Raw genomic sequence first — 20,886 nt, forward strand, 5'->3', positions numbered from 1 at the left:
GAGGTATGAGGTGGGGGAAGCTCCTGTCTGGGACTTATCCTTCGATGTTCCGATTTTTTGCAGTCAGCTGCCGGCTCAGAGCCACAGGACTCGGAGCGCAAACATCGGCTCTTTTCCCTGGGAAAGAAAACTCACCAGTCCAGGTTCCTGATGTCAGTTTGTAGGGCTCCCCTGGGACTCTCAGGGCAGCACAAGTATGAGGTGGGGGCAGCTCCTGTCTGGGACTTATCCTTCGATGTTCGGATTTTTTGCACTCAGCTGCCGGCTCAGGGCCACAGGACTCTGAGCACAAACATCAGCTCTTTTCCCTGGGAAAGAAAACTCACCAGTCCAGGTTCCTGATGTCAGTTTGTAGGGCTCTTTTTGGGACTCTCAGGGCAGCACAAGTATGAGGTGGGGGCAGCTCCTGTCTGGGACTTATCCTTCGATGTTCGGATTTTTTGCAGTCAGCTGCCGGCTCAGGGCCACAGGACTCGGAGCGCAAACATCGGCTCTTTTACCTGGGAAAGAAAACTCACCAGTCCAGGTTCCTGATGTCAGTTTGTAGAGCTTTTTTGGACTGTCAGGGCAGCAGAGGTATGAGGTGGGGGAAGCTCCTGTCTGGGACTTATCCTTCGATGTTCCGATTTTTTGCAGTCAGCTGCCGGCTCAGAGCCACAGGACTCGGAGCGCAAACATCGGCTCTTTTCCCTGGGAAAGAAAACTCACCAGTCCAGGTTCCTGATGTCAGTTTGTAGGGCTCCCCTGGGACTCTCAGGGCAGCACAAGTATGAGGTGGGGGCAGCTCCTGTCTGGGACTTATCCTTCGATGTTCGGATTTTTTGCACTCAGCTGCCGGCTCAGGGCCACAGGACTCTGAGCACAAACATCGGCTCTTTTCCCTGGGAAAGAAAACTCACCAGTCCAGGTTCCTGATGTCAATTTGTAGGGCTCCCCTGGGACTCTCAGGGCAGCACAAGTATGAGGTGGGGGCAGATCCTGTCTGGGACTTATCCTTCGATGTTCGGATTTTTTGCACTCAGCTGCCCGCTCCGGACCACAGGACTCGGAGCGCAAACATCGGCTCTTTTCCCTGGGAAAGAAAACTCACCAGTCCAGGTTCCTGATGTCAGTTTGTAGGGCTCTTTTTGGGACTCTCAGGGCAGCACAAGTATGAGGTGGGGGCAGCTCCTGTCTGGGACTTATCCTTCGATGTTCGGATTTTTTGCAGTCAGCTGCCGGCTCAGGGCCACAGGACTCGGAGCGCAAACATCGGCTCTTTTCCCTGGGAAAGAAAACTCACCATCCAGGTTCCTGATGTCAGTTTGTAGAGCTCTTTTTGGACTGTCAGGGCAGCACAAGTATGAGGTGGGGGCAGCTCCTTTCTGGAACTTATCCTTCGATGTTCGGAATTTGTGCGGTCAGCTGCCGGCTCACGGCCACAGGACTCGGAGTGCAAACATCGGCTCTTTTCCCTGGGAAAGAAAACTCACCAGTCCAGGTTCCTGATGTCAGTTTGTAGAGCTCTTTTTGGACTGTCAGGGCAGCACAAGTATGAGGTGGGGGCAGCTCCTGTCTGGGACTTATCCTTCGATGTTCGGATTTTTTGCACTCAACTGCCGGCTCAGGGCCACAGGACTCTGAGCACAAACATCGGCTCTTTTCCCTGGGAAAGAAAACTCACCAGTCCAGGTTCCTGATGTCAGTTTGTAGGGCTCCCCTGGGACTCTCAGGGCAGCACAAGTATGAGATGTGGGCAGCTCCTGTCTGGGACTTATCCTTCGATGTTCCGATTTTTTGCAGTCAGCTGCTGGCTCAGGGCCACAGGACTCGGAGCGCAAACATCGGCTCTTTTCCCTGGGAAAGAAAACTCACCAGTCCAGGTTACTGATGTCAGTTTTTAGAGCTCTTTTTGAACTCTCAGGGCAGCACAGGTATGAGGTGGGGGCAGCTCCTGTCTGGGACTTATCCTTCGATGTTCGGATTTTTTGCACTCAGCTGCCGGCTCAGGGCCACAGGACTCTGAGCACAAACATCGGCTCTTTTCCCTGGGAAAGAAAACTCACCAGTCCAGGTTACTGATGTCACTTCGTAGGGCTCCCCTGGAACTCTCAGGGCAGCACAAGTATGAGATGTGGGCAGCTCCTGTCTGGGACTTATCCTTCGATGTTCCGATTTTTTGCAGTCAGCTGCTGGCTCAGGGCCACAGGACTCGGAGCGCAAACATCGGCTCTTTTCCCTGGGAAAGAAAACTCACCAGTCCAGGTTCCTGATGTCAGTTTGTAGAGCTCTTTTTGAACTCTAAGGGCAGCACAGGTATGAGGTGGGGGCAGCTCCTGTCTGGGACTTATCCTTCGATGTTCGGATTTTTTGCAGTCAGCTGCCGGCTCAGGGCCACAGGACTCGGAGCGCAAACATCGGCTCTTTTCCCTGGGAAAGAAAACTCACCAGTCCAGGTTCCTGATGTCAGTTTGTAGAGCTCTTTTTGAACTCTCAGGGCAGCACAGGTATGAGGTGGGGGCAGCTCCTGTCTGGGACTTATCCTTCGATGTTCGGATTTTATGCAGTCAGCTGCCGGCTCAGGGCCACAGGACTCGGAGCGCAAACATCGGCTCTTTTCCCTGGGAAAGAAAACTCACCAGTCCAGGTTCCTGATGTCAGTTTGTAGAGCTCTTTTTGAACTCTCAGGGCAGCACAGGTATGAGGTGGGGGCAGCTCCTGTCTGGGACTTATCCTTCGATGTTCGGATTTTATGCAGTCAGCTGCCGGCTCAGGGCCACAGGACTCGGAGCGCAAACATCGGCTCTTTTCCCTGGGAAAGAAAACTCACCAGTCCAGGTTCTTGATGTCAGTTTGTAGAGCTCTTTTTGAACTCTCAGGGCAGCACAAGTATGACGTGGGGGCAGCTCCTGTCTGGGACTTATCCTTCGATGTTCGGATATTTTGCAGTCAGCTGCCGGCTCAGGGCCACAGGACTCGGAGCGCAAACATCGGCTCTTTTCCCTGGGAAAGAAAACTCACCAGTCCAGGTTCCTGATGTCAGTTTTTAGGGCTCTTTTTGGACTCTCAGGGCAGCACAAGTATGAGGTGGGGGCAGCTCCTGTCTGGGACTTATCCTTCGATGTTCGGAATTTGTGCGGTCAGCTGCCAGCTCAGGGCCACAGGACTCGGAGCGCAAACATCGGCTCTTTTTCCTGGGAAAGAAAACTCACCAGTCCAGGTTCCTGATGTCAGTTTGTAGAGCTTTTTTTGGACTGTCAGGGCAGCAGAGGTATGAGGTGGGGGAAGCTCCTGTCTGGGACTTATCCTTCGATGTTCCGATTTTTTGCAGTCAGCTGCCGGCTCAGAGCCACAGGACTCGGAGCGCAAACATCGGCTCTTTTCCCTGGGAAAGAAAACTCACCAGTCCAGGTTCCTGATGTCAGTTTGTAGGGCTCCCCTGGGACTCTCAGGGCAGCACAAGTATGAGGTGGGGGCAGCTCCTGTCTGGGACTTATCCTTCGATGTTCGGATTTTTTGCACTCAGCTGCCGGCTCAGGGCCACAGGACTCTGAGCACAAACATCGGCTCTTTTCCCTGGGAAAGAAAACTCACCAGTCCAGGTTCCTGATGTCAGTTTGTAGGGCTCTTTTTGGGACTCTCAGGGCAGCACAAGTATGAGGTGGGGGCAGCTCCTGTCTGGGACTTATCCTTCGATGTTCGGATTTTTTGCAGTCAGCTGCCGGCTCAGGGCCACAGGACTCGGAGCGCAAACATCGGCTCTTTTACCTGGGAAAGAAAACTCACCAGTCCAGGTTCCTGATGTCAGTTTGTAGAGTTTTTTTGGACTGTCAGGGCAGCAGAGGTATGAGGTGGGGGAAGCTCCTGTCTGGGACTTATCCTTCGATGTTCCGATTTTTTGCAGTCAGCTGCCGGCTCAGAGCCACAGGACTCGGAGCGCAAACATCGGCTCTTTTCCCTGGGAAAGAAAACTCACCAGTCCAGGTTCCTGATGTCAGTTTGTAGGGCTCCCCTGGGACTCTCAGGGCAGCACAAGTATGAGGTGGGGGCAGCTCCTGTCTGGGACTTATCCTTCGATGTTCGGATTTTTTGCAGTCAGCTGCCGGCTCAGGGCCACAGGACTCGGAGCGCAAACATCGGCTCTTTTCCCTGGGAAAGAAAACTCACCAGTCCAGGTTCCTGATGTCAGTTTGTAGAGCTCTTTTTGAACTCTCAGGGCAGCACAGGTATGAGGTGGGGGCAGCTCCTGTCTGGGACTTATCCTTCGATGTTCGGATTTTATGCAGTCAGCTGCCGGCTCAGGGCCACAGGACTCGGAGCGCAAACATCGGCTCTTTTCCCTGGGAAAGAAAACTCACCAGTCCAGGTTCCTGATGTCAGTTTGTAGAGCTCTTTTTGAACTCTCAGGGCAGCACAGGTATGAGGTGGGGGCAGCTCCTGTCTGGGACTTATCCTTCGATGTTCGGATTTTATGCAGTCAGCTGCCGGCTCAGGGCCACAGGACTCGGAGCGCAAACATCGGCTCTTTTCCCTGGGAAAGAAAACTCACCAGTCCAGGTTCTTGATGTCAGTTTGTAGAGCTCTTTTTGAACTCTCAGGGCAGCACAAGTATGACGTGGGGGCAGCTCCTGTCTGGGACTTATCCTTCGATGTTCGGATATTTTGCAGTCAGCTGCCGGCTCAGGGCCACAGGACTCGGAGCGCAAACATCGGCTCTTTTCCCTGGGAAAGAAAACTCACCAGTCCAGGTTCCTGATGTCAGTTTTTAGGGCTCTTTTTGGACTGTCAGGGCAGCAGAGGTATGAGGTGGGGGAAGCTCCTGTCTGGGACTTATCCTTCGATGTTCCGATTTTTTGCAGTCAGCTGCCGGCTCAGAGCCACAGGACTCGGAGCGCAAACATCGGCTCTTTTCCCTGGGAAAGAAAACTCACCAGTCCAGGTTCCTGATGTCAGTTTGTAGGGCTCCCCTGGGACTCTCAGGGCAGCACAAGTATGAGGTGGGGGCAGCTCCTGTCTGGGACTTATCCTTCGATGTTCGGATTTTTTGCACTCAGCTGCCGGCTCAGGGCCACAGGACTCTGAGCACAAACATCGGCTCTTTTCCCTGGGAAAGAAAACTCACCAGTCCAGGTTCCTGATGTCAGTTTGTAGGGCTCTTTTTGGGACTCTCAGGGCAGCACAAGTATGAGGTGGGGGCAGCTCCTGTCTGGGACTTATCCTTCGATGTTCGGATTTTTTGCAGTCAGCTGCCGGCTCAGGGCCACAGGACTCGGAGCGCAAACATCGGCTCTTTTACCTGGGAAAGAAAACTCACCAGTCCAGGTTCCTGATGTCAGTTTGTAGAGTTTTTTTGGACTGTCAGGGCAGCAGAGGTATGAGGTGGGGGAAGCTCCTGTCTGGGACTTATCCTTCGATGTTCCGATTTTTTGCAGTCAGCTGCCGGCTCAGAGCCACAGGACTCGGAGCGCAAACATCGGCTCTTTTCCCTGGGAAAGAAAACTCACCAGTCCAGGTTCCTGATGTCAGTTTGTAGGGCTCCCCTGGGACTCTCAGGGCAGCACAAGTATGAGGTGGGGGCAGCTCCTGTCTGGGACTTATCCTTCGATGTTCGGATTTTTTGCACTCAGCTGCCGGCTCAGGGCCACAGGACTCTGAGCACAAACATCGGCTCTTTTCCCTGGGAAAGAAAACTCACCAGTCCAGGTTCCTGATGTCAATTTGTAGGGCTCCCCTGGGACTCTCAGGGCAGCACAAGTATGAGGTGGGGGCAGATCCTGTCTGGGACTTATCCTTCGATGTTCGGATTTTTTGCACTCAGCTGCCCGCTCCGGACCACAGGACTCGGAGCGCAAACATCGGCTCTTTTCCCTGGGAAAGAAAACTCACCAGTCCAGGTTCCTGATGTCAGTTTGTAGGGCTCTTTTTGGGACTCTCAGGGCAGCACAAGTATGAGGTGGGGGCAGCTCCTGTCTGGGACTTATCCTTCGATGTTCGGATTTTTTGCAGTCAGCTGCCGGCTCAGGGCCACAGGACTCGGAGCGCAAACATCGGCTCTTTTCCCTGGGAAAGAAAACTCACCAGTCCAGGTTCCTGATGTCACTTTGTAGAGCTCTTTTTGGACTGTCAGGGCAGCACAAGTATGAGGTGGGGGCAGCTCCTTTCTGGAACTTATCCTTCGATGTTCGGAATTTGTGCGGTCAGCTGCCGGCTCACGGCCACAGGACTCGGAGTGCAAACATCGGCTCTTTTCCCTGGGAAAGAAAACTCACCAGTCCAGGTTCCTGATGTCAGTTTTTAGGGCTCTTTTTGGACTCTCAGGGCAGCACAAGTATGAGGAGGGGGCAGCTCCTGTCTGGGACTTATCCTTCGATGTTTGGAATTTGTGCGGTCAGCTGCCCGCTCAGGGCCACAGGACTCGGAGCGCAAACATCGGCTCTTTTACCTGGGAAAGAAAACTCACCAGTCCAGGTTCCTGATGTCAGTTTGTAGAGCTCTTTTTGGACTGTCAGGGCAGCACAGGTATGAGGTGGGGGCAGCTCCTGTCTGGGACTTATCCTTCGATGTTCGGATTTTTTGCACTCAGCTGCCGGCTCAGGGCCACAGGACTCTGAGCACAAACATCGGCTCTTTTCCCTGGGAAAGAAAACTCACCAGTCCAGGTTCCTGATGTCAGTTTGTAGGGCTCCCCTGGGACTCTCAGGGCAGCACAAGTATGAGATGTGGGCAGCTCCTGTCTGGGACTTATCCTTCGATGTTCCGATTTTTTGCAGTCAGCTGCTGGCTCAGGGCCACAGGACTCGGAGCGCAAACATCGGCTCTTTTCCCTGGGAAAGAAAACTCACCAGTCCAGGTTACTGATGTCAGTTTTTAGAGCTCTTTTTGAACTCTCAGGGCAGCACAGGTATGAGGTGGGGGCAGCTCCTGTCTGGGACTTATCCTTCGATGTTCGGATTTTTTGCACTCAGCTGCCGGCTCAGGGCCACAGGACTCTGAGCACAAACATCGGCTCTTTTCCCTGGGAAAGAAAACTCACCAGTCCAGGTTCCTGATGTCACTTCGTAGGGCTCCCCTGGAACTCTCAGGGCAGCACAAGTATGAGATGTGGGCAGCTCCTGTCTGGGACTTATCCTTCGATGTTCCGATTTTTTGCAGTCAGCTGCTGGCTCAGGGCCACAGGACTCGGAGCGCAAACATCGGCTCTTTTCCCTGGGAAAGAAAACTCACCAGTCCAGGTTCCTGATGTCAGTTTGTAGAGCTCTTTTTGAACTCTCAGGGCAGCACAGGTATGAGGTGGGGGCAGCTCCTGTCTGGGACTTATCCTTCGATGTTCGGATTTTTTGCAGTCAGCTGCCGGCTCAGGGCCACAGGACTCGGAGCGCAAACATCGGCTCTTTTCCCTGGGAAAGAAAACTCACCAGTCCAGGTTCCTGATATCAGTTTGTAGAGCTTTTTTTGGACTGTCAGGGCAGCAGAGGTATGAGGTGGGGGAAGCTCCTGTCTGGGACTTATCCTTCGATGTTCCGATTTTATGCAGTCAGCTGCCGGCTCAGGGCCACAGGACTCGGAGCGCAAACATCGGCTCTTTTCCCTGGGAAAGAAAACTCACCAGTCCAGGTTCCTGATGTCAGTTTGTAGAGCTCTTTTTGAACTCTCAGGGCAGCACAGGTATGAGGTGGGGGCAGCTCCTGTCTGGGACTTATCCTTCGATGTTCCGATTTTATGCAGTCAGCTGCCGGCTCAGGGCCACAGGACTCGGAGCGCAAACATCGGCTCTTTTCCCTGGGAAAGAAAACTCACCAGTCCAGGTTCCTGATGTCAGTTTGTAGAGCTCTTTTTGAACTCTCAGGGCAGCACAGGTATGAGGTGGGGGCAGCTCCTGTCTGGGACTTATCCTTCGATGTTCGGATTTTTTGCAGTCAGCTGCCGGCTCAGGGCCACAGGACTCGGAGCGCAAACATCGGCTCTTTTCCCTGGGAAAGAAAACTCACCAGTCCAGGTTCCTGATGTCAGTTTGTAGAGCTCTTTTTGAACTCTCAGGGCAGCACAGGTATGAGGTGGGGGCAGCTCCTGTCTGGGACTTATCCTTCGATGTTCGGATTTTTTGCACTCAGCTGCCGGCTCAGGGCCATAGGACTCGGAGTGCAAACATCGGCTCTTTTCCCTGGGAAAGAAAACTCACCAGTCCAGGTTCCTGATCTCAGTTTGTAGAGCTCTTTTTGGACTCTCAGGGCAGCACAAGTATGAGGTGGGGGCAGCTCCTATCTGGGACTTATCCTTCGATGTTCGGATTTTTTGCAGTCAGCTGCCGGCTCAGGGCCACAGGATTCGGAGCGCAAACATCGGCTCTGTTCCCTGGGAAAGAAAACTCACCAGTCCAGGTTCCTGATGTCAGTTTGTAGGGCTCCCCTGGGACTGTCAGGGCAGCACAAGTATGAGGTGGGGGCAGCTCCTGTCTGGGACTTATCCTTCGATGTTCGGAATTTGTGCGGTCAGCTGCCAGCTCAGGGCCACAGGACTCAGGGCGCAAACATCGGCTCTTTTCCCTGGGAAAGAAAACTCACCAGTCCAGGTTCCTGATGTCAGTTTGTAGAGCTCTTTTTGAACTCTCAGGGCAGCACAGGTATGAGGTGGGGGCAGCTCCTGTCTGGGACTTATCCTTCGATGTTCCGATTTTATGCAGTCAGCTGCCGGCTCAGGGCCACAGGACTCGGAGCGCAAACATCGGCTCTTTTCCCTGGGAAAGAAAACTCACCAGTCCAGGTTCCTGATGTCAGTTTGTAGGGCTCCCCTGGGACTGTCAGGGCAGCACAAGTATGAGATGTGGGCAGCTCCTGTCTGGGACTTATCCTTCGATGTTCGGATTTTTTGCAGTCAGCTGCCGGCTCAGGGCCACAGGAGTCGGAGCGCAAACATCGGCTCTTTTCCCTGGGAAAGAAAACTCACCAGTCCAGGTTCCTGATGTCAGTTTGTAGAGCTCTTTTTGAACTCTCAGGGCAGCACAGGTATGAGGTGGGGGCAGCTCCTGTCTGGGACTTATCCTTCGATGTTCCGATTTTATGCAGTCAGCTGCCGGCTCAGGGCCACAGGACTCGGAGCGCAAACATCGGCTCTTTTCCCTGGGAAAGAAAACTCACCAGTCCAGGTTCCTGATGTCAGTTTGTAGAGCTCTTTTTGAACTCTCAGGGCAGCACAGGTATGAGGTGGGGGCAGCTCCTGTCTGGGACTTATCCTTCGATGTTCGGATTTTTTGCACTCAGCTGCCGGCTCAGGGCCACAGGACTCGGAGCGCAAACATCGGCTCTTTTCCCTGGGAAAGAAAACTCACCAGTCCAGGTTCCTGATGTCAGTTTGTAGAGCTCTTTTTGAACTCTCAGGGCAGCACAGGTATGAGGTGGGGGCAGCTCCTGTCTGGGACTTATCCTTCGATGTTCGGATTTTTTGCACTCAGCTGCCGGCTCAGGGCCACAGGACTCGGAGTGCAAACATCGGCTCTTTTCCCTGGGAAAGAAAACTCACCAGTCCAGGTTCCTGATGTCAGTTTGTAGAGCTCTTTTTGGACTCTCAGGGCAGCACAAGTATGAGGTGGGGGCAGCTCCTTTCTGGAACTTATCCTTCGATGTTCGGAATTTGTGCGGTCAGCTGCCGGCTCACGGCCACAGGACTCGGGGCGCAAACATCGGCTCTTTTCCCTGGGAAAGAAAACTCACCAGTCCAGGTTCCTGATGTCAGTTTTTAGGGCTCTTTTTGGACTCTCAGGGCAGCACAAGTATGAGGAGGGGGCAGCTCCTGTCTGGGACTTATCCTTCGATGTTCGGAATTTGTGCGGTCAGCTGCCCGCTCAGGGCCACAGGACTCGGAGCGCAAACATCGGCTCTTTTCCCTGGGAAAGAAAACTCACCAGTCCAGGTTCCTGATGTCAGTTTGTAGAGCTCTTTTTGAACTCTCAGGGCAGCACAGGTATGAGGTGGGGGCAGCTCCTGTCTGGGACTTATCCTTCGATGTTCCGATTTTATGCAGTCAGCTGCCGGCTCAGGGCCACAGGACTCGGAGCGCAAACATCGGCTCTTTTCCCTGGGAAAGAAAACTCACCAGTCCAGGTTCCTGATGTCAGTTTTTAGGGCTCTTTTTGGACTCTCAGGGCAGCACAAGTATGAGGAGGGGCCAGCTCCTGTCTGGGACTTATCCTTCGATGTTCGGAATTTGTGCGGTCAGCTGCCCGCTCAGGGCCACAGGACTCGGAGCGCAAACATCGGCTCTTTTCCCTGGGAAAGAAAACTCACCAGTCCAGGTTCCTGATGTCAGTTTGTAGAGCTTTTTTTGGACTGTCAGGGCAACAGAGGTATGAGGTGGGGGAAGCTCCTGTCTGGGACTTATCCTTCGATGTTCCGATTTTTTGCAGTCAGCTGCCGGCTCAGAGCCACAGGACTCGGAGCGCAAACATCGGCTCTTTTCCCTGGGAAAGAAAACTCACCATCCAGGTTCCTGATGTCAGTTTGTAGGGCTCCCCTGGGACTCTCAGGGCAGCACAAGTATGAGGTGGGGGCAGATCCTGTCTGGGACTTATCCTTCGATGTTCGGATTTTTTGCACTCAGCTGCCCGCTCCGGACCACAGGACTCGGAGCACAAACATCGGCTCTTTTCCCTGGGAAAGAAAACTCACCAGTCCAGGTTCCTGATGTCAGTTTGTAGGGCTCTTTTTGGGACTCTCAGGGCAGCACAAGTATGAGGTGGGGGCAGCTCCTGTCTGGGACTTATCCTTCGATGTTCGGATTTTTTGCAGTCAGCTGCCGGCTCAGGGCCACAGGACTCGGAGCGCAAACATCGGCTCTTTTCCCTGGGAAAGAAAACTCACCAGTCCAGGTTCCTGATGTCAGTTTGTAGAGCTTTTTTTGGACTGTCAGGGCAGCAGAGGTATGAGGTGGGGGCAGCTCCTGTCTGGGACTTATCCTTCGATGTTCGGATGTTATGCAGTCAGCTGCCGGCTCAGGGCCACAGGACTCGGGGCGCAAACATCGGCTCTTTTCCCTGGGAAAGAAAACTCACCAGTCCAGGTTCCTGATGTCACTTTGTAGAGCTCTTTTTGAACTCTCAGGGCAGCACAGGTATGAGGTGGGGGCAGCTCCTGTCTGGGACTTATCCTTCGATGTTCGGATTTTTTGCACTCAGCTGCCGGCTCAGGGCCACAGGACTCGGAGCGCAAACATCGGCTCTTTTCCCTGGGAAAGAAAACTCACCAGTCCAGGTTCCTGATGTCAGTTTGTAGAGCTCTTTTTGAACTCTCAGGGCAGCACAGGTATGAGGTGGGGGCAGCTCCTGTCTGGGACTTATCCTTCGATGTTCGGATTTTTTGCACTCAGCTGCCGGCTCAGGGCCACAGGACTCGGAGCGCAAACATCGGCTCTTTTCCCTGGGAAAGAAAACTCACCAGTCCAGGTTCCTGATGTCAGTTTGTAGAGCTCTTTTTGAACTCTCAGGGCAGCACAGGTATGAGGTGGGGGCAGCTCCTGTCTGGGACTTATCCTTCGATGTTCCGATTTTATGCAGTCAGCTGCCGGCTCAGGGCCACAGGACTCGGAGCGCAAACATCGGCTCTTTTCCCTGGGAAAGAAAACTCACCAGTCCAGGTTCCTGATGTCAGTTTGTAGGGCTCCCCTGGGACTGTCAGGGCAGCACAAGTATGAGGAGGGGGCAGCTCCTGTCTGGGACTTATCCTTCGATGTTCGGATTTTTTGCAGTCAGCTGCCGGCTCAGGGCCACAGGACTCGGAACGCAAACATCGGCTCTTTTCCCTGGGAAAGAAAACTCACCAGTCCAGGTTCCTGATGTCAGTTTGGAGGGCTCCCCTGGGACTCTCAGGGCAGCACAAGTATGAGGTGGGGGCAGCTCCTGTCTGGGACTTATCCTTCAATGTTCGGATTTTTTGCACTCAGCTGCCGGCTCAGGGCCACAGGACTCGGAGTGCAAACATCGGCTCTTTTCCCTGGGAAAGAAAACTCACCAGTCCAGGTTCCTGATGTCAGTTTGTAGAGCTCTTTTTGGACTCTCAGGGCAGCACAAGTATGAGGTGGGGGCAGCTCCTTTCTGGAACTTATCCTTCGATGTTCGGAATTTGTGCGGTCAGCTGCCGGCTCACGGCCACAGGACTCGGGGCGCAAACATCGGCTCTTTTCCCTGGGAAAGAAAACTCACCAGTCCAGGTTCCTGATGTCAGTTTTTAGGGCTCTTTTTGGACTCTCAGGGCAGCACAAGTATGAGGAGGGGGCAGCTCCTGTCTGGGACTTATCCTTCGATGTTCGGAATTTGTGCGGTCAGCTGCCCGCTCACGGCCACAGGACTCGGAGCGCAAACATCGGCTCTTTTCCCTGGGAAAGAAAACTCACCAGTCCAGGTTCCTGATGTCAGTTTGTAGAGCTTTTTTGGACTGTCAGGGCAGCACAGGTATGAGGTGGGGGCAGCTCCTTTCTGGGACTTATCCTTCGATGTTCGGATTTTTTGCACTCAGCTGCCGGCTCAGGGCCACAGGACTCTGAGCACAAACATCGGCTCTTTTCCCTGGGAAAGAAAACTCACCAGTCCAGGTTCCTGATGTCAGTTTGTAGGGCTCCCCTGGGACTCTCAGGGCAGCACAAGTATGAGATGTGGGCAGCTCCTGTCTGGGACTTATCCTTCGATGTTCGGATTTTTTGCAGTCAGCTGCCGGCTCAGGGCCACAGGACTCGGAGCGCAAACATCGGCTCTTTTCCCTGGGAAAGAAAACTCACCAGTCCAGGTTCCTGATGTCAGTTTGTAGAGCTCTTTTTGAACTCTCAGGGCAGCACAGGTATGAGGTGGGGGCAGCTCCTGTCTGGGACTTATCCTTCGATGTTCGGATTTTTTGCAGTCAGCTGCCGGCTCAGGGCCACAGGACTCGGAGCGCAAACATCGGCTCTTTTCCCTGGGAAAGAAAACTCACCAGTCCAGGTTCCTGATGTCAGTTTGTAGAGCTCTTTTTGAACTCTCAGGGCAGCACAGGTATGAGGTGGGGGCAGCTCCTGTCTGGGACTTATCCTTCGATGTTCGGATTTTATGCAGTCAGCTGCCGGCTCAGGGCCACAGGACTCGGAGCGCAAACATCGGCTCTTTTCCCTGGGAAAGAAAACTCACCAGTCCAGGTTCCTGATGTCAGTTTGTAGAGCTCTTTTTGAACTCTCAGGGCAGCACAGGTATGAGGTGGGGGCAGCTCCTGTCTGGGACTTCTCCTTCGATGTTCGGATTTTATGCAGTCAGCTGCCGGCTCAGGGCCACAGGACTCGGAGCGCAAACATCGGCTCTTTTCCCTGGGAAAGAAAACTCACCAGTCCAGGTTCCTGATGTCAGTTTGTAGAGCTCTTTTTGAACTCTCAGGGCAGCACAAGTATGACGTGGGGGCAGCTCCTGTCTGGGACTTATCCTTCGATGTTCGGATATTTTGCAGTCAGCTGCCGGCTCAGGGCCACAGGACTCGGAGCGCAAACATCGGCTCTTTTCCCTGGGAAAGAAAACTCACCAGTCCAGGTTCCTGATGTCAGTTTTTAGGGCTCTTTTTGGACTCTCAGGGCAGCACAAGTATGAGGAGGGGCCAGCTCCTTTCTGGGACTTATCCTTCGATGTTCGGAATTTGTGCGGTCAGCTGCCCGCTCAGGGCCACAGGACTCGGAGCGCAAACATCGGCTCTTTTACCTGGGAAAGAAAACTCACCAGTCCAGGTTCCTGATGTCAGTTTGTAGAGCTTTTTTTGGACTGTCAGGGCAGCAGAGGTATGAGGTGGGGGAAGCTCCTGTCTGGGACTTATCCTTCGATGTTCCGATTTTTTGCAGTCAGCTGCCGGCTCAGAGCCACAGGACTCGGAGCGCAAACATCGGCTCTTTTCCCTGGGAAAGAAAACTCACCAGTCCAGGTTCCTGATGTCAGTTTGTAGGGCTCCCCTGGGACTCTCAGGGCAGCACAAGTATGAGGTGGGGGCAGCTCCTGTCTGGGACTTATCCTTCGATGTTCGGATTTTTTGCACTCAGCTGCCGGCTCAGGGCCACAGGACTCTGAGCACAAACATCAGCTCTTTTCCCTGGGAAAGAAAACTCACCAGTCCAGGTTCCTGATGTCAGTTTGTAGGGCTCTTTTTGGGACTCTCAGGGCAGCACAAGTATGAGGTGGGGGCAGCTCCTGTCTGGGACTTATCCTTCGATGTTCGGATTTTTTGCAGTCAGCTGCCGGCTCAGGGCCACAGGACTCGGAGCGCAAACATCGGCTCTTTTCCCTGGGAAAGAAAACTCACCAGTCCAGGTTTCTGATGTCAGTTTGTAGAGCTTTTTTGGACTGTCAGGGCAGCAGAGGTATGAGGTGGGGGAAGCTCCTGTCTGGGACTTATCCTTCGATGTTCCGATTTTTTGCAGTCAGCTGCCGGCTCAGAGCCACAGGACTCGGAGCGCAAACATCGGCTCTTTTCCCTGGGAAAGAAAACTCACCAGTCCAGGTTCCTGATGTCAGTTTGTAGGGCTCCCCTGGGACTCTCAGGGCAGCACAAGTATGAGGTGGGGGCAGCTCCTGTCTGGGACTTATCCTTCGATGTTCGGATTTTTTGCACTCAGCTGCCGGCTCAGGGCCACAGGACTCTGAGCACAAACATCGGCTCTTTTCCCTGGGAAAGAAAACTCACCAGTCCAGGTTCCTGATGTCAATTTGTAGGGCTCCCCTGGGACTCTCAGGGCAGCACAAGTATGAGGTGGGGGCAGATCCTGTCTGGGACTTATCCTTCGATGTTCCGATTTTTTGCACTCAGCTGCCCGCTCCGGACCACAGGACTCGGAGCGCAAACATCGGCTCTTTTCCCTGGGAAAGAAAACTCACCAGTCCAGGTTCCTGATGTCAGTTTGTAGGGCTCTTTTTGGGACTCTCAGGGCAGCACAAGTATGAGGTGGGGGCAGCTCCTGTCTGGGACTTATCCTTCGATGTTCGGATTTTTTGCAGTCAGCTGCCGGCTCAGGGCCACAGGACTCGGAGCGCAAACATCGGCTCTTTTCCCTGGGAAAGAAAACTCACCATCCAGGTTCCTGATGTCAGTTTGTAGAGCTCTTTTTGGACTGTCAGGGCAGCACAAGTATGAGGTGGGGGCAGCTCCTTTCTGGAACTTATCCTTCGATGTTCGGAATTTGTGCGGTCAGCTGCCGGCTCAGGGCCACAGGACTCGGAGCGCAAACATCGGCTCTTTTCCCTGGGAAAGAAAACTCACCAGTCCAGGTTCCTGATGTCAGTTTGTAGAGCTCTTTTTGAACTCTCAGGGCAGCACAGGTATGAGGTGGGGGCAGCTCCTGTCTGGGACTTATCCTTCGATGTTCGGATTTTTTGCAGTCAGCTGCCGGCTCAGGGCCACAGGACTCGGAGCGCAAACATCGGCTCTTTTCCCTGGGAAAGAAAACTCACCAGTCCAGGTTCCTGATGTCAGTTTGTAGAGCTCTTTTTGAACTCTCAGGGCAGCACAGGTATGAGGTGGGGGCAGCTCCTGTCTGGGACTTATCCTTTGATGTTCGGATTTTATGCAGTCAGCTGCCGGCTCAGGGCCACAGGACTCGGAGCGCAAACATCGGCTCTTTTCCCTGGGAAAGAAAACTCACCAGTCCAGGTTCCTGATGTCAGTTTGTAGAGCTCTTTTTGAACTCTCAGGGCAGCACAGGTATGAGGTGGGGGCAGCTCCTGTCTGGGACTTATCCTTCGATGTTCGGATTTTATGCAGTCAGCTGCCGGCTCAGGGCCACAGGACTCGGAGCGCAAACATCGGCTCTTTTCCCTGGGAAAGAAAACTCACCAGTCCAGGTTCCTGATGTCACTTTGTAGAGCTCTTTTTGAACTCTCAGGGCAGCACAAGTATGACGTGGGGGCAGCTCCTGTCTGGGACTTATCCTTCGATGTTCGGATATTTTGCAGTCAGCTGCCCGCTCAGGGCCACAGGACTCGGAGCGCAAACATCGGCTCTTTTACCTGGGAAAGAAAACTCACCAGTCCAGGTTCCTGATGTCAGTTTGTAGAGTTTTTTTGGACTGTCAGGGCAGCAGAGGTATGAGGTGGGGGAAGCTCCTGTCTGGGACTTATCCTTCGATGTTCCGATTTTTTGCAGTCAGCTGCCGGCTCAGAGCCACAGGACTCGGAGCGCAAACATCGGCTCTTTTCCCTGGGAAAGAAAACTCACCAGTCCAGGTTCCTGATGTCAGTTTGTAGGGCTCCCCTGGGACTCTCAGGGCAGCACAAGTATGAGGTGGGGGCAGCTCCTGTCTGGGACTTATCCTTCGATGTTCGGATTTTTTGCACTCAGCTGCCGGCTCAGGGCCACAGGACTCTGAGCACAAACATCGGCTCTTTTCCCTGGGAAAGAAAACTCACCAGTCCAGGTTCCTGATGTCAGTTTGTAGGGCTCTTTTTGGGACTCTCAGGGCAGCACAAGTATGAGGTGGGGGCAGCTCCTGTCTGGGACTTATCCTTCGATGTTCGGATTTTTTGCAGTCAGCTGCCGGCTCAGGGCCACAGGACTCGGAGCGCAAACATCGGCTCTTTTACCTGGGAAAGAAAACTCACCAGTCCAGGTTCCTGATGTCAGTTTGTAGAGTTTTTTTGGACTGTCAGGGCAGCAGAGGTATGAGGTGGGGGAAGCTCCTGTCTGGGACTTATCCTTCGATGTTCCGATTTTTTGCAGTCAGCTGCCGGCTCAGAGCCACAGGACTCGGAGCGCAAACATCGGCTCTTTTCCCTGGGAAAGAAAACTCACCAGTCCAGGTTCCTGATGTCAGTTTGTAGGGCTCCCCTGGGACTCTCAGGGCAGCACAAGTATGAGGTGGGGGCAGCTCCTGTCTGGGACTTATCCTTCGATGTTCGGATTTTTTGCACTCAGCTGCCGGCTCAGGGCCACAGGACTCTGAGCACAAACATCGGCTCTTTTCCCTGGGAAAGAAAACTCACCAGTCCAGGTTCCTGATGTCAATTTGTAGGGCTCCCCTGGGACTCTCAGGGCAGCACAAGTATGAGGTGGGGGCAGATCCTGTCTGGGACTTATCCTTCGATGTTCGGATTTTTTGCACTCAGCTGCCCGCTCCGGACCACAGGACTCGGAGCGCAAACATCGGCTCTTTTCCCTGGGAAAGAAAACTCACCAGTCCAGGTTCCTGATGTCAGTTTGTAGGGCTCTTTTTGGGACTCTCAGGGCAGCACAAGTATGAGGTGGGGGCAGCTCCTGTCTGGGACTTATCCTTCGATGTTCGGATTTTTTGCAGTCAGCTGCCGGCTCAGGGCCACAGGACTCGGAGCGCAAACATCGGCTCTTTTCCCTGGGAAAGAAAACTCACCAGTCCAGGTTCCTGATGTCACTTTGTAGAGCTGTTTTTGGACTGTCAGGGCAGCACAAGTATGAGGTGGGGGCAGCTCCTTTCTGGAACTTATCCTTCGATGTTCGGAATTTGTGCGGTCAGCTGCCGGCTCACGGCCACAGGACTCGGAGTGCAAACATCGGCTCTTTTCCCTGGGAAAGAAAACTCACCAGTCCAGGTTCCTGATGTCAGTTTTTAGGGTTCTTTTTGGACTCTCAGGGCAGCACAAGTATGAGGAGGGGGCAGCTCCTGTCTGGGGCTTATCCTTCGATGTTCGGAATTTGTGCGGTCAGCTGCCCGCTCAGGGCCACAGGACTCGGAGCGCAAACATCGGCTCTTTTACCTGGGAAAGAAAACTCACCAGTCCAGGTTCCTGATGTCAGTTTGTAGAGCTCTTTTTGGACTGTCAGGGCAGCACAGGTATGAGGTGGGGGCAGCTCCTGTCTGGGACTTATCCTTCGATGTTCGGATTTTTTGCACTCAGCTGCCGGCTCAGGGCCACAGGACTCTGAGCACAAACATCGGCTCTTTTCCCTGGGAAAGAAAACTCACCAGTCCAGGTTCCTGATGTCAGTTTGTAGGGCTCCCCTGGGACTCTCAGGGTAGCACAAGTATGAGATGTGGGCAGCTCCTGTCTGGGACTTATCCTTCGATGTTCCGATTTTTTGCAGTCAGCTGCTGGCTCAGGGCCACAGGACTCGGAGCGCAAACATCGGCTCTTTTCCCTGGGAAAGAAAACTCACCAGTCCAGGTTACTGATGTCAGTTTTTAGAGCTCTTTTTGAACTCTCAGGGCAGCACAGGTATGAGGTGGGGGCAGCTCCTGTCTGGGACTTATCCTTCGATGTTCGGATTTTTTGCACTCAGCTGCCGGCTCAGGGCCACAGGACTCTGAGCACAAACATCGGCTCTTTTCCCTGGGAAAGAAAACTCACCAGTCCAGGTTCCTGATGTCACTTCGTAGGGCTCCCCTGGAACTCTCAGGGCAGCACAAGTATGAGATGTGGGCAGCTCCTGTCTGGGACTTATCCTTCGATGTTCCGATTTTTTGCAGTCAGCTGCTGGCTCAGGGCCACAGGACTCGGAGCGCAAACATCGGCTCTTTTCCCTGGGAAAGAAAACTCACCAGTCCAGGTTCCTGATGTCAGTTTGTAGAGCTCTTTTTGAACTCTCAGGGCAGCACAGGTATGAGGTGGGGGCAGCTCCTGTCTGGGACTTATCCTTCGATGTTTGGATTTTTTGCAGTCAGCTGCCGGCTCAGGGCCACAGGACTCGGAGCGCAAACATCGGCTCTTTTCCCTGGGAAAGAAAACTCACCAGTCCAGGTTCCTGATATCAGTTTGTAGAGCTTTTTTTGGACTGTCAGGGCAGCAGAGGTATGAGGTGGGGGAAGCTCCTGTCTGGGACTTATCCTTCGATATTCGGATTTTATGCAGTCAGCTGCCGGCTCAGGGCCACAGGACTCGGAGCGCAAACATCGGCTCTTTTCCCTGGGAAAGAAAACTCACCAGTCCAGGTTCCTGATGTCAGTTTGTAGAGCTCTTTTTGAACTCTCAGGGCAGCACAGGTATGAGGTGGGGGCAGCTCCTGTCTGGGACTTATCCTTCGATGTTCCGATTTTATGCAGTCAGCTGCCGGCTCAGGGCCACAGGACTCGGAGCGCAAACATCGGCTCTTTTCCCTGGGAAAGAAAACTCACCAGTCCAGGTTCCTGATGTCAGTTTGTAGAGCTCTTTTTGAACTCTCAGGGCAGCACAGGTATGAGGTGGGGGCAGCTCCTGTCTGGGACTTATCCTTCGATGTTCGGATTTTTTGCAGTCAGCTGCCGGCTCAGGGCCACAGGACTCGGAGCGCAAACATCGGCTCTTTTCCCTGGGAAAGAAAACTCACCAGTCCAGGTTCCTGATGTCAGTTTGTAGAGCTCTTTTTGAACTCTCAGGGCAGCACAGGTATGAGGTGGGGGCAGCTCCTGTCTGGGACTTATCCTTCGATGTTCGGATTTTTTGCACTCAGCTGCCGGCTCAGGGCCATAGGACTCGGAGTGCAAACATCGGCTCTTTTCCCTGGGAAAGAAAACTCACCAGTCCAGGTTCCTGATGTCAGTTTGTAGAGCTCTTTTTGGACTCTCAGGGCAGCACAAGTATGAGGTGGGGGCAGCTCCTATCTGGGACTTATCCTTCGATGTTCGGATTTTTTGCAGTCAGCTGCCGGCTCAGGGCCACAGGATTCGGAGCGCAAACATCGGCTCTGTTCCCTGGGAAAGAAAACTCACCAGTCCAGGTTCCTGATGTCAGTTTGTAGGGCTCCCCTGGGACTGTCAGGGCAGCACAAGTATGAGGTGGGGGCAGCTCCTGTCTGGGACTTATCCTTCGATGTTCGGAATTTGTGCGGTCAGCTGCCAGCTCAGGGCCACAGGACTCAGGGCGCAAACATCGGCTCTTTTCCCTGGGAAAGAAAACTCACCAGTCCAGGTTCCTGATGTCAGTTTGTAGAGCTCTTTTTGAACTCTCAGGGCAGCACAGGTATGAGGTGGGGGCAGCTCCTGTCTGGGACTTATCCTTCGATGTTCCGATTTTATGCAGTCAGCTGCCGGCTCAGGGCCACAGGACTCGGAGCGCAAACATCGGCTCTTTTCCCTGGGAAAGAAAACTCACCAGTCCAGGTTCCTGATGTCAGTTTGTAGGGCTCCCCTGGGACTGTCAGGGCAGCACAAGTATGAGATGTGGGCAGCTCCTGTCTGGGACTTATCCTTCGATGTTCGGATTTTTTGCAGTCAGCTGCCGGCTCAGGGCCACAGGAGTCGGAGCGCAAACATCGGCTCTTTTCCCTGGGAAAGAAAACTCACCAGTCCAGGTTCCTGATGTCAGTTTGTAGAGCTCTTTTTGAACTCTCAGGGCAGCACAGGTATGAGGTGGGGGCAGCTCCTGTCTGGGACTTATCCTTCGATGTTCCGATTTTATGCAGTCAGCTGCCGGCTCAGGGCCACAGGACTCGGAGCGCAAACATCGGCTCTTTTCCCTGGGAAAGAAAACTCACCAGTCCAGGTTCCTGATGTCAGTTTGTAGAGCTCTTTTTGAACTCTCAGGGCAGCACAGGTATGAGGTGGGGGCAGCTCCTGTCTGGGACTTATCCTTCGATGTTCGGATTTTTTGCAGTCAGCTGCCGGCTCAGGGCCACAGGACTCGGAGCGCAAACATCGGCTCTTTTCCCTGGGAAAGAAAACTCACCAGTCCAGGTTCCTGATGTCAGTTTGTAGAGCTCTTTTTGAACTCTCAGGGCAGCACAGGTATGAGGTGGGGGCAGCTCCTGTCTGGGACTTATCCTTCGATGTTCGGATTTTTTGAACTCAGCTGCCGGCTCAGGGCCACAGGACTCGGAGTGCAAACATCGGCTCTTTTCCCTGGGAAAGAAAACTCACCAGTCCAGGTTCCTGATGTCAGTTTGTAGAGCTCTTTTTGGACTCTCAGGGCAGCACAAGTACGAGGTGGGGGCAGCTCCTTTCTGGAACTTATCCTTCGATGTTCGGAATTTGTGCGGTCAG

This window comes from Taeniopygia guttata, chromosome Z (genome assembly GCF_048771995.1).
Source record: "Taeniopygia guttata chromosome Z, bTaeGut7.mat, whole genome shotgun sequence".
NCBI classification, from domain to species: domain Eukaryota; kingdom Metazoa; phylum Chordata; class Aves; order Passeriformes; family Estrildidae; genus Taeniopygia; species Taeniopygia guttata.